Raw genomic sequence first — 13,583 nt, 5'->3', positions numbered from 1 at the left:
TTGGTCCTAAAATTGTGTCCCTTTGTTCTGTGAGTGTGGCTTTCATTTATCATGCTTTAGAATCTGGAAAGATAGTCTACCTCTAATATTCTCTTTCCAAAACCAAAACCACGTTAAATTTTTTCTCTTCAGTCTTAAGGAAATGTTTTAAAATATGGAAATATAAGCAAACAATAAATAAGTGTTTAAAATCCTTTTTGAAATGGTCAGTGAGGTTGCTTTGTGGCTAAGGTCCCTTGTGCCAAGCTTGATGCCTGAGCTGGTTAACTCTTCAGAACTCATATGGTGGAAGGGCAGAACTGACTCCTGGAAGATGTCCTTTCTCCTCCTCAAAAGGGCACTGGCACAGGCATGGTTGTGTGTGTGTGTATTTATGTAGTGTAAATACATGCAAACAAATCATGTGAAAATTATATAAAACAATAATCTATGATATATGTATATATTTGAGTTATTCTCAGTTGAAATTTTCTGTAATCAAAAGAATAACAATCATTTTCTTCTTTGTTTTACAAGGAAATTAAAGATGAAGTTGGAATGCATTTTCTCACCTGCCATTACCTGTTTAGTATTACATAGCTATAAATAATTAATGTAGCTTTAGTGTCTTTTCCACAGAAAGTTATTTAGGAATATAATTAGAGTACATAGTCTCTTTTGGGCTCTTCTTCCCATTATAATATTCTGCGATTAGCAGTAATCTTTGCTTATTACCCAGCCTTATATTCCTTCAAGCAACTGGACAACCTAAAATATACATTTTCCAAATTTTAAAAAGAGACTTGTCTTGCTTTGCTAACTACTTAAGTATGAAAATATATTCTTTTTCTTTCGTTGTTTCATAGTTGCAGTAGGTTTCTATGTTATGATCTATTCCCTAATTATAACAGGAATAAGTTTCTCTATGGTTGATTACAGTTTGAATCTCTTCTGGCTTCCTTTCCATAGATGATTGCATTGAAACCTTATTCACATTCAAAGGGGAACAGCACATCTTCTTTGTTGAGTTGTGATGGTTAATTTTAGATGCTGACTTTACTAGATAGCAAGATGTGAAGACAGCTAGTATAAGTGCAATGCACAGCTTTGCTCCTGGTATAGACCCTGGATCCCCTAGCCCTTTCATCCCGCCTCCCCAGACTTACTCTTTATCCTTCTGCATGACCTCATCCCATCTTACCTCCATTCCCTTGGAACTCTGCCTTTTGTTACCAATTAGTTCTTTCCTACTTAACCTCTCAGCCCACCTCCATTCCTGTGTGTCAGCAGAAACACTTTCTGCTGAGAACTTCCAGTGGCCACACTGGGCTGGGATTCAGGTAGGTGATTTTTACTATCCTTCCTGACCCCTATCCCAATCTCTCCATACTTATTCTTAGTCCTTCAACAAACTACCTACAGGAACATCTCCTCCCACCTTTAATTTGCACCCTAGAGACTCCTTCTCTTGCTGCAGACCCAGACACCCCTTTCCCTACCTCTTTCCCACCACTCTGAGCCTTGCCTCTTAGCTCTTCTCTATTCCTTTGGGTCACCTAACTACCCACAGTAGCACTTTGTACTAATGTCACAAAAGCAGCATTTGCCTAGGATCCAGAGTAGGAATTCGCAACCAAAGAATGAAATACTCACTCAGTGAAGACAAACAAGGTATTTAACCAAGAAACATTTGAAATACTATAACTCCAGATACTTAAATCATGGAGCAAACAGACAATCATGAACATCTAAGACAATATGTCTCTCCACAAGCCTGTTATCCTATTGTAATTGGCCCTGAAAAATAAAATTAAGCTGAAGCACAAAAACAAGATTTCAAAATAGTAATTATAAATGCATTCAATAACCTTAAAGAGGATATAATAAATGCCTTAAGGAAGACCATAAAAGGGCAAATAGTTTAATGAAATAGTGAAATCGGTTCAAGACATGAACAGACTCTCTCTCTCTCTCTCTCTCTCTCTCTCTCTCTCTCTCTCTCACACACACACACACACACACACACGCTGAAACTAACAACCAAACAACAGAAAATGAAAAAACTTAGGATTTTTCCTGAGAAGTAACGGTTGCCAACAGATTACAAGACACTGAAGAGAGAATATTAGGTCTTAAAGGCAATGTATCTTAGTCACTATTCTATTGAGAAGAGACTCCATGGTTAACTCTTATAAAGAAAGAATTTAATTGGGGTCTTGCTTACAGTTTCAGAAGTTTAGTCCATTACATAATGGTTGTAGGTATTGGCTGCAGGTGGTTGACTAACAAGGTCATAGAGAAGTAGCTAAGAGATTTATTCTGAGAGGGAGAGACTCTGGGCTTATCATGGGCTTTTGAAACCTTAATGGCCAACCCTAGTGACTCATTTCCTCCAACAAGGCAACATCTTCTAATCCTTTAAAATTGAGTCACTTCCTAGTGACTAAGCATCACATATATATCCAATTCTTATTCAACCTTCACAGGAAAGATAACTCAGTCAATGAAAATTTTAAATCTAAAAATTTTGAGGCACAAAAGATTGAAGAGGTCTGGGCCATAATGAAAAGAATAAACCTACAAATAATAGTGACAAAGAAAGGAGAATACACACACACACACACACACACACACACACACACACACACACACACACACATATTTTCCCAATCTGAAGAGAGTACAAAGAGCACACAGAGCACCAAATAGACAGGACCAGAAAAATGGTCTCTAGGACTTGCAATGATCAAAACATGAAATGTACAGGGAATAACAAGTAAGGATAGTAAAACATGCAAAGAAAAAAACCAAGAAACATATAGATGCAGTATCATTACAAAAACAACAGACTTTTCATTGGAGACTATAAAAGCCAGAAGGGCCTGCATGCCTGCTCTACTAACTATAATAGACCACAAATGCCAGCCCAGATTGATATATCCACAGAGAGAGAGAGAGAGAGAGAGAGAGAGAGAGAGAGAGAGAGAGAGAGAGAGAGAGAGAGAAAGGGAGGTCCATACCATTAAAGCAAATAACAGTAAAATAAATCCTTCTCAACTGATAACTCACAACATTATTGCTTTCAATTCTCCAACAAAGAGACATGGTATATACTGGATTAGAACACAGGATCCATCTTTCAGCTGCATCCAAGAAACACACCTCACCACTGAAAATAGGTGTTATTTCAGGGTACAAGGGTAGAAACATGTATTTCAGGCAAATGGATCCAGGTGGCAAGCATGTGTAGCTTTTCATGTGAAACAGACTTCAAAATAAACTAATAAGAAGATGTAGATGTAGATAAGAATACTACATACATATTAAAAGAAAAGTCAACAAAGGGGAAATTGTTCTTTAAATATTTATGGATGCAAGTTCATAAAAGAAACACTACTACACTAAAAGCGTATATTCATATCAACACTCACACAGTGATAATGGGTGATTTCAATACCCCATTGTCACCAAAAACCAACAAAAAGAGACAAAAACCAAACAGAAAATTGCTGAAAGTAAATAAAAAAATGGCATAAATTGGACCTAGCAGATACCTACAGAACATTCCACCCAAACACACACAGACACACAGACACACACAGACACACACACACACACACACACACACACACACACACACACACCACTTCTTAGCAGCTTATGGTAATTTCTTCAAAATTGACCCCAAGGAAATCTTAACAGATATAATAATACTGAAATAACACCTTGCTTCCTATCTGACCACCATGGATTAAACCTGGTTATCAGAAAGCAGACAGACTCATGGAAAATGAGCAACTTACTACTGAATAAAAAGTGAGTCACAACAGAAATCAAGAGGCTAGCCCTGGAGAGATATAGGCCTGCATTCACAGGATGCAGCAAGTGCTTGAGCTGGCCCAGTCCCTTGCCAGGGCGGGGCTGGAGAGCTGGCCCTGATAGCCTGATAGCCTGGTTGCAGTAGAGTTGGCAGGCTGACCAACTCAGCGCTTCCCAGGTGGGGATCAGGGCTTTGAGCTGGCCCACACTAAGCATCTATGCCATCTGTGAACTGCTGCAGTACACGAAGGGACCAGTCTTGTTGAACCAGGATATCCATGACACAGGGTAATAACAGGATAAGCTAGAGAAGTCCCAGTGATGATTCAGTATTTACAGCAGAACAGAAGCCAAAGGCCTAGAAACAGGCAAGTGACTCATTGCAATGAATATTTGCAAGTAAAAAAGCTGTTTGGACAGAGGGGGTATACTGTGGGACATGCTGCAGCTTCCACAGCAAGATTCTAAAAACATTTTTTATTCTTTTTTTGTTTTGTTTTGTTTTGTTTTGTTTTCGAGGGGTAAGTTGCAAGGGCAGAGGGACTGGAGATAAGTGGGATTGAGGTACATGATGTGAAATTCACAAAGAATCAATAAAAATAAAAGTAAAGAAGAAAATTTAAAATTTTTAGGATTGAATTAAAACGAAACCACAACACACAATGAGGACAGTTTTAAGAGGCAAATTCAACGCCTTTAAGTGCCTACATCAATGAACTAGAGAGATCTCTTATTAGTAACTTAACACATTTGAACACTTTCGAAAAACAAGAAGAAATAATGTTCAAAAGATTTATTCTTTTTTAAAAAGATTCATTTATTTATTATTACAGATACAGTGCTCTGCCTACATGTACACATGCAGGGCATCAGATCACCTTATAGATGGTTGTGAGCCACCATGTGGTTGCTGGGAGTTGAACTCAGGATCTCTGGAAGAGCAGACAGCACTCTTAACCTCTGAGCTATCTCTCCAGCCCCAATTTATTCTTAAGAGAATAAAAGATCCAAATGTGTGCTATTGTATCCAGAGAACAAGGATTCTAGTTGTTCCTCATGACAGACATGTTACACTCTGAACATGGTTACATTTAAACAATCACAGAACTAAAGGAAATAATAAATGCTTGTATTCCCAAATGGTCTACTGAAGACAAGAGGGTAAGTGGACAAGCAGTGCTACAGGCTTCATTAAGCTCGTGCTCAGCTTTGGGCTGGGTGGAAATGGATACACTGCTAATAAAACATTCCAAATACTTCACCTGGTAGTCAGAAAGGCTAAATATTAGGTTAGGTAAGAGAACCGGGAGACATCACAAGGCAATCTGGACTCTGTATCTCCATCACTGTGGTTCTTCACAATGATGCATTCCAGTCAGTCTGTCTAACTTCAAAATCTTTATTACGGGCTTACTTTTTCAGAGAACTTCGGTTCACACCGGTCAAACATCATTTCTGGTGTATCTGTTAAAGTGTTTGTGGAGACTGGGATTTGATCTGATGGATAGGGAAATCTGATAGTCCTTTCCTATATAGCCGAGTGTTTGAGTAAAGAAAAAAAAAAGTCAGCTAACGGTTGAATTCATTCTCTAAAGGCTTGAAGTTAGAATTGATGCATTGTGCCCAACTCTACTGATTGTCAGATCCAGACTGGAAGCTGGAATTAATTTTCTAAGAATTCTCTTCAGAAACAACACTAGTGACTTTTTTGGGACTTTGCATCACATGGTTTCTCACCCTTCATTTTTGTGTGAGTTGCTACACTTTGATATATCTTGTTATATGCTGTTCCATTTCTTTAGGGAACCTTGATGTACTGGTTAGTCTTTTGTCAACACGACACAAGCTGAAGTAGTCTGTGAAGAAGGAACCTCTACTGAGAGAATGCTTTCCTCAGACTGGCATGTAGACCACTCCGGTGGGAACATGTTCTGGATTAATGATTAATTGTGGAAGGGTTCAGCCACTGGGGCTGATACCATGCCTCCTGAGTAGGTGGTTCTGAGTTGTATATGAAAACAGGTTTAGCAAATCACGATGGAAAGCCGTTAAGAATATTCCACAATGACTTCTGCTTTAGATCCTGTCATTGCTTCCATCAGTGATGTGCTCTACACTATATACCAACACCAAAGAAGAAACAAAACAAAACAAAAAAACAACCTATATCTTCCCTAAAGTGGGTTTCAGTCATTCTGTTTATCACAGCAATTAAAAGCAAATTAAACACCTAATTAATACTACTGCTTCTGGCTTACAAAATAAAAGCTTTTCCCATCTTATTGTCACTGAAACAATTCCTGCTGATCTTTTAGATTCTAGTTTTCATACAATATTTATTAATAACTTTCACTATGTATGGTGTATATTATAAGTGAACAGGCACTAACCTAAGTTTCCAAAAATCTCTCTGTTAGGAAAAAAATATATTTACACATAGGACTTTTTCCTGATGACTTTTATGTGGCTTTAGATATACAAAAATGAGGTAAATTAAGATTGATATTAGTCTCTCATTTCCAAAGACAATGAGAAAACCTTTGTCAGCTGGCTTTATAGGTGAGTTTCTGGTCATCTCCAGGAGTTCTCCTGGTAACTAGGCTCATATTTCTGACACCTAGTAGTAACAACATAAGGAGCCTCCATTACCTTCCTGTTTCACTAAAATACATTTAATTTCCTGGACTATATATTGGAAATTTTAAGTCAGCTGTCTTATAATTTCTATTAAACTAGAAGGAGAGAGGGAAATCTAATGTGATTTATAGCGAAAAGAACATAAAAGAATGTTTTGTCTTGTTTTTTATTAAATCCATTCTTTCTACTCCAGGGAGATAACAAGTCTGTGTATGACTCAATGTTGATGTTTATCTTAAGTCACTCATGTTTTATCTGCAAATTGGTAATCAATCAGAAACTCAGAACCTACTTGGGTCTCCCCCTACAGCATGGGCTTGCATTGGCTTTTGTCAGGGGCATAGTCATTTTGTGTGCTCTGCTGGGATTTTTGGTAATTCAAAATTCCTGCTTCACTTGGGGAAAATATTTCATCTTATTAGCACTAAAAATTTAGACTATATCATCATTTTGAAAGCAACTTACTTAGATATTAAAACAATGTCCAACAACTACGAATTAGCACTCTTTGATATATTGGACACTTATTGCATTGGACTCAAAACTTTATGTTCTCACATTATGTAACTGTATATATATATATATATAGTATTTTTATAATCATATACATTTCCTGCCTTTCATCTGATTCTAGTGAAAACTGTACCTGAAGCATCAAAAGTTTCATAGAACAGTATAGTTTTATTTGACCATGGCTATCTCCTGTTTGGTGCTTCACTAATTTTTTAAAACTGAGTTTTTAAAAATTGTCTGTCAAGTGTCTGACTCATTTTTATCAATGGCTCAGATGGTTGAATGACAAGGGGAGGGTATATGTGAGGGGATGATGCTGACAAAAGGTAATCATCAGTTACCTGGGGCTCTAGTGACATTATGGATAAAAGATTTCCAATCGAATATTTTTGACAGAAATCAAGGTTTGTACATATGGTTAAATAGCACTGCACTTGCCATCCCAAGTTAACAGGTGTGCTTAAACAGTATTGCATTCTCTGTCCTAAGACATAGGTATGACTTAGTAGCATGAATTTTCCTACACCCTTGAAGATTGGGTCCTATAACCCTGACTAGGGCCAGCAACCGAATGAAGAAAGGACAAACACACATACAATAAGGCTGGGATCAGGTAGGAGTGTTCTTCTACCAATCCGGAGCCTGTATATTAGGTACAATGCAGTGGGGAGTTTATCTAGTTTCAGAAGGTGGCTAATCTTAGACTATAACCATCTGGGAGGAGGATTAATGCTTGCTTCTCTTTGCACACATTGGTTTCTTGTTCATGAACACTTGTGTTGAGACCCCAAAGGAAAGATTTGCTATGTGTCTTAATCCTGGGCCACATGGTGAGATGGCTTTGTTGATATCCAGTAGAACCAAGGCCTTAAAATCCTTGATGTGGCTGTGCCCCTGTCAACAATACACATTCACTTAAGACTTTGCTCACTCAGAGCTTTCTCCATTTTCTACATCACATGCACTGTCTGAAGTCCCAGGTGTGTTTATATAACATTGCATTTGCTGTTCAAAGTACATAGCTTTTTTTTGAAATATAAATATATGTGAAGCATAAGCTATACCATATGTTTATAGGAGGCATGAAGACCAATGCAGAAGAGAATAACAGGAACACTTTCTTTGATCTCTGTTTTAGGTGAAGAGGAGCACAAAGCAGTATTTCCTGTACACTTTGCCAGTCTCCTCTTTATGGACAATGCTCTTTATTCTAAGCCAGCCTGCTCTGACTTTTGACATTCACTGTCCTAATGGAACATTTGTCACATCAATGGGACACAGTGTTTGTTGTTTTGCTTGGTTATAAGGAAGTTAATGACTTACTGTCCTCTTCTGGATTAAATTTATTGAATGATAGGCATTTCCTGCCCCAAACACTAACATGAATATTTAATGACAGTTTGATTTTAGAATGCATGCTAAATTTTCTTACTAAATTATTTTAGCCTCTTCTTAATCGATACCAACTAAGGTAAGTTTCACATTAAATATAATAAACTTATTGTGGCAAATATTTGTGTGTGTGTGTTCTTGCTGGGAAGGTGAATCATTTTTCCCATTTTTTTACTGTAGCAGAAAAGCAGGTGCCCTGGGTCATGCCTTATGTAAATTATACCTTCAATTTTGCAGAGGTCCTATTTTAGCTAATGGCCACCATGAAGTTTTCATGTCTATTCTAAGAAATGAAGGTTAATTTCTTCCACAAATAATTGAATGTCCCTGTAATTAGATATTTAGTGAGAATCACCTTCTTAAAAATAGATCTCCATTTGCAGTGAAGATAGAAACAGTCTTATTCATTCCAGAGATTTGTAGTGATCTTCTGATGTGACAGTGCAAGTCATTAGCAAATAGTGAAACAATGAAAAAATTTAATTGTCACCATTGTAAGGGAAACTGAACAACTCCCTAGTCAATGATATCTGTGTAAGAAACAAAATAAAAAAGAAATTAAAAACTTCATAGAATTCACCAAAACTGAAACCACAGCATACCAAAACTTATGGGACACAATGAAAGCACTGTGAAGAGGAAAGTTTATAGCACTACGTGCCTTTATAAAGAAATGAGAGACATCTCACACTAGCAACTTAACAACTCACTTGAAAGCTCTAGAACAAAAAGAAACAGACTCACCAAAGAGGAGTAGATGGCTGGAAATCAACAAACCCAGGGCTGAAATCTATAAGTTAAAAACAGAAAGAACAACTCAAAGAATCAACAAAACCAAGATTGGTTCTCTGAGAAAATCAACAAGGTAGACAAATTGTTAGCCAAACTAACTAAAAGACAAAGGGAGAGAATTCAAATCAACAAAATCAGAAATTAAAAGAGAGATATAACAACAGACATTGAGGAAATCCAAAAAGACTACAAAAGTCTATATGACACAAAATTTGAAAACCTCAATGAAATGGACAATTTGGTGATAGATACCAATCACCAAAATTGAATCAAGATCAGGAAAACAAATTAAATAGTCATATATCTCCTAAAGAAATTGAGGCAGTCATCAAAATTCTCCCAACCAAGAAAAGCCCATGACCTGATGGATTCAGTGCAGAATTCAATCAGACCTTCAAAGAAGACCTAATACCAATTCTTTCCAAACTATTCCACAAAAGAGAAACAGAAAGAACATTGCCAAACTCACTCTATGAGGACACAGTCACCTTTATATCCAAATCACATAGACACTCAACAAAGAAAGGGATTTTTCAGACTAATTTCTCTTATGAATATTGATGTAAAGATACTCAATAAAATACTCGCAAACCAAATCCAAGAACACATAAAAAATGTCATTCACTATGACCAAGTAGGCTTCATTACAGGCAAGAGTGGTTCAATATACAGTAATTCATTAATGTAATCCATTATATAAGCAAACCGAAAGAAAAAACACTTGATCTTCTCCTTAGATGCTGAAAAAACATTTGACATAGTCCAACACCCATTCATGTATAAAGTGTTAGAGACAGCAGGGACACAAGGCACATACCTTAACATAATAAAGGCAATATACAGGAAGCTTATAGCCAAACATCAAACTGAATGGAGAGAAACTTAAATCAATTCCACTGACATCAGGGACAGGACAAGGCTGTCCACTCTTTCTGTATCTCTTCAATATAGCACTTGAACTCGTAGCTACCTAGCAATAAGACAACTAAAGGAGATCAAGGGGATACAAATAGTATACATAAGGAGACCTAAAAATTCTACCAAAGAATTCATACAGTTGCTAAGCACCTTCAGAAAATTGGCTGAATAAAAAAATCACTAGCCCTGCTGTATAGAAATGACAAATGGGCTAAGAAAGAAATTTGGGAAACTACACCCTTCACAACAGCCACAAATAATATAAAGTATCTTGGTGTAACTCTAAGCAAACCAGTGAAAGACTTATCTGAAACAAACTTCAAGTCTCTGAAGAAAGAAATTGAAGAAGATATATAAAATGGAAAGATCTCCCATGTTCACAGATCGGGAGAATAAGCATAGTAAAAATGGCCATCTTACCAAAAGCAATTTACAGATTCAATGCAATTCCCATCAAAATTCCAACACAATTTTTACAGTCCTTGAAAGATCAATTCTCAACTTCATATGAAAAAAAAAAAAAAAACCAGAATAGCCAAAACAGTACTGTCCAATAAAAGATCCTCTGGAAGAATCTCCATCCCAGATCTCAAGCTGTACTATAGAGCAACAGTAATAATAAGCAGCATGGTACTGGCATGGAAATAGTCTGGTTGATCAATGGAATCAAATAGAAGACTTAGAAATAAAGCTACACACCTATGGACATTTGATTTTTGACAAAGAATCCAAATCCATATTATGGAAGAAAGATAGCATCTTCAACAAATGATGCTGGCCTAACTGGATAGCTACATGTAGAAAAATACAAATAGACACATATTTATCACCATGCAGAAAACTAAAGTCCGAGTGGATTAAAGACCTTAACTTAAAAACGGACACTCTAAATCTGCTAGAAGAAAAAGTGGGAAAGAGCCTTGAACTCATTGGCATAGGAAACAACTTCCTTACAGAATGCCAACAGTTCAAGCTCTAAGGTCAACAATTAATAAATTGGACCTCATGAAATTGAAAAGCTTCTGTAAGGCAAAAGAAATAATCAACAGAACAAATCAACACCACAGAGACTGGGAGAAGATCTTCACGAACCCTACATCTGACAAAAGGCTAATATCCAAAATATATAAAGAATTCAAGGAATTAAACATCACCAAACCAAGTATACCACTTAAAAATGGGGTACAGAGCTAAATAGAGAACTCTCATCAGAGGAATATCCAATAGCTGAGAAACACTTAAAGAAATGCTCAATGTTCATAGCCATCAGAAAAGTGCAAATCAAGATGGCTCTGAGATTCCATATTACACCTATTGATGAATGAGCAAGATCAAAAATTCAAGTGACAGCACATGCTAGTGAGGAAGTGGAGAAAGGGGAGCACTCCTCTATTGCTGTTGGGAGTGTAAACTTGTATAGCTTTGGAAATCAATCTAGCACCGTCTAGGAAATTAGGAATAATCCTACCTCAAGACCCAGCCATATCACTCATGACCATATATCCAAAAGATGCTCCACCATACAACAAGGACATTTGTTCAACTATGTTCATAGAAGCTTTTCCCATAATATCCAGAATTGGGAAGCAACCTAGATGTCCCTCAACTGAAGAATAGATACAGAGAGTATGGTATATTTACACAATGGAATACTATTCAGCTATCACAAAGAAGGAAATCTTGACATTTGCAGGCAAGTGGATGGAGCTAGAGACAATCATCCTGAGTGAAGTAACCCAGACCCAGAAAGACACACAGGGTGTATACTCACTCATAAGCAGATGTTAGCTATTTAATGCAGAATAACAACATTACAATATAGAGACTGACTACCAACCAAGGACCATGTATGATGTCGACCTAGACCCTCTGCTCAGATGTAATAGATAGGCAGCACAGTCTCCTTGTGGGTCCCATGATATGGGGAGTAGGATCTACTTCTGACACAGACTCTGGCTCCCAATGTTGATCACTTTTCCCATGGCAGGGTGACCATTCCAGGCCACAGAGGAAGAGGACATAGGAAATACAGATGAAACTTGATGGCTGAGGTCAAATGTTAGGGGAAGAAGACTCCTCTTTCTGAGGGCTGGGGGATGGAGGGAGAGGGGATGAGGGAGGGAGGGAGGGAGAGTGCAATTGAATGATGATGAGGGAGAGGGCCACAATTAGGATATAAAGAATTCAAACTGCAGAACAATCAGGTAATTTATATTGCTAATCCCATCACAGTAGAATAATATCTCTGAGACTGGTTGAGACATGTATGTCTATGCATAGACAATATTTTTTGTTGGACACAGAATACTGGAGGCTTATTTTTCATATGGCGTGAATGAAGATTTGCAGGTGTCTTTCTTCTGCTCATACAAAGATCAGAGAACCAGCCTTAATTGTTCTGTGCATCTTGCGTACCTCATACATTTATAATTTTAGACTGTATAATGCTTGTGAGAATTCATATGTTTTCAGAACAAAAGAACTGGACACTGATGCTAGATCAGACTTGACAGGATTCATTCCTCTCAGCATGCTGGCCAATGACATCCTGCATCCTTCATGTTCCAGAGCCAAGTGCATCAGTTGCTGTTCCTCATCAAAACAGGAAAGCTCCCAGGACAGCTTCAAAGAAAGCTTCAGATCCCAGTGGGCCTAGCATGTCAGACTGTCCACACAGGACTTCTATTAAGCCTGGAATTTCCCAACATTTAGAAACTGGACCACAAATACTATTCCTGGCTTGTTTAATAATTTTCCCCAATTTTATTTGTGCCCCTACAAAGGTATTATTTGCCACAAATCAGCCAGAAAAAAATCTTATAAGAAAGATGCCCCATTTCCCCTAAGGAGGGTTGGGTAGGTTTTTGTTTGTTCTTTTGGGCCACAGATGATTATTTTCAATGAGAGTTGGTTATACATTAGTATTGGCCTTATTTGGAGAAAACGAGGTTGGGCTCAGGGATGTCTCTTTCTTCCTCTGTCTTTCTTTTGTAGGTATAGAGATAGGGGATGAAGAGAAAGAAGGGGACATATAGGGATGACAGGACAAAACTTAAGGCCTCAACTTAAGGCCTTAATTGTTACTCACGAATAAGGTTATTTTTAATTCATCAGTATACAGTTTTGTATATTGATACAAAATAAGTTTAATTTTGATATATTAATATAGAATTCAAATTTAAGATTAGTTTTCACACACATTATAGATATTTCTACTCTAATATGAGGCATTGTACCTATACAACTCAATTATAATACAAGGTTTACTTCCAATACTTTTAAAGTGCTATTCCAGGCAATTTAGGATAGTTAAGTAATACAATCTAATTGTTAGTTGATCAAATGATGGACATGACAATTACTACTCTATTTTTATCACAAGAATATGCATCCTAGGTTTAACAGATAGCTATTATTCTATAGATAGATAAATTAAAATAGGTAGTTAAAGTCTTCAAAAACCTCAGATATACAGATTATGGTGTTTAAGATGTTTCTATTATTTTAAAGATTCTTTGACAACAAGATATGTT

Source organism: Acomys russatus, chromosome 10 (genome assembly GCF_903995435.1).
Source record: "Acomys russatus chromosome 10, mAcoRus1.1, whole genome shotgun sequence".
NCBI lineage: Eukaryota > Metazoa > Chordata > Mammalia > Rodentia > Muridae > Acomys > Acomys russatus.
Note: the sequence above shows the minus strand (reverse complement) of the source record.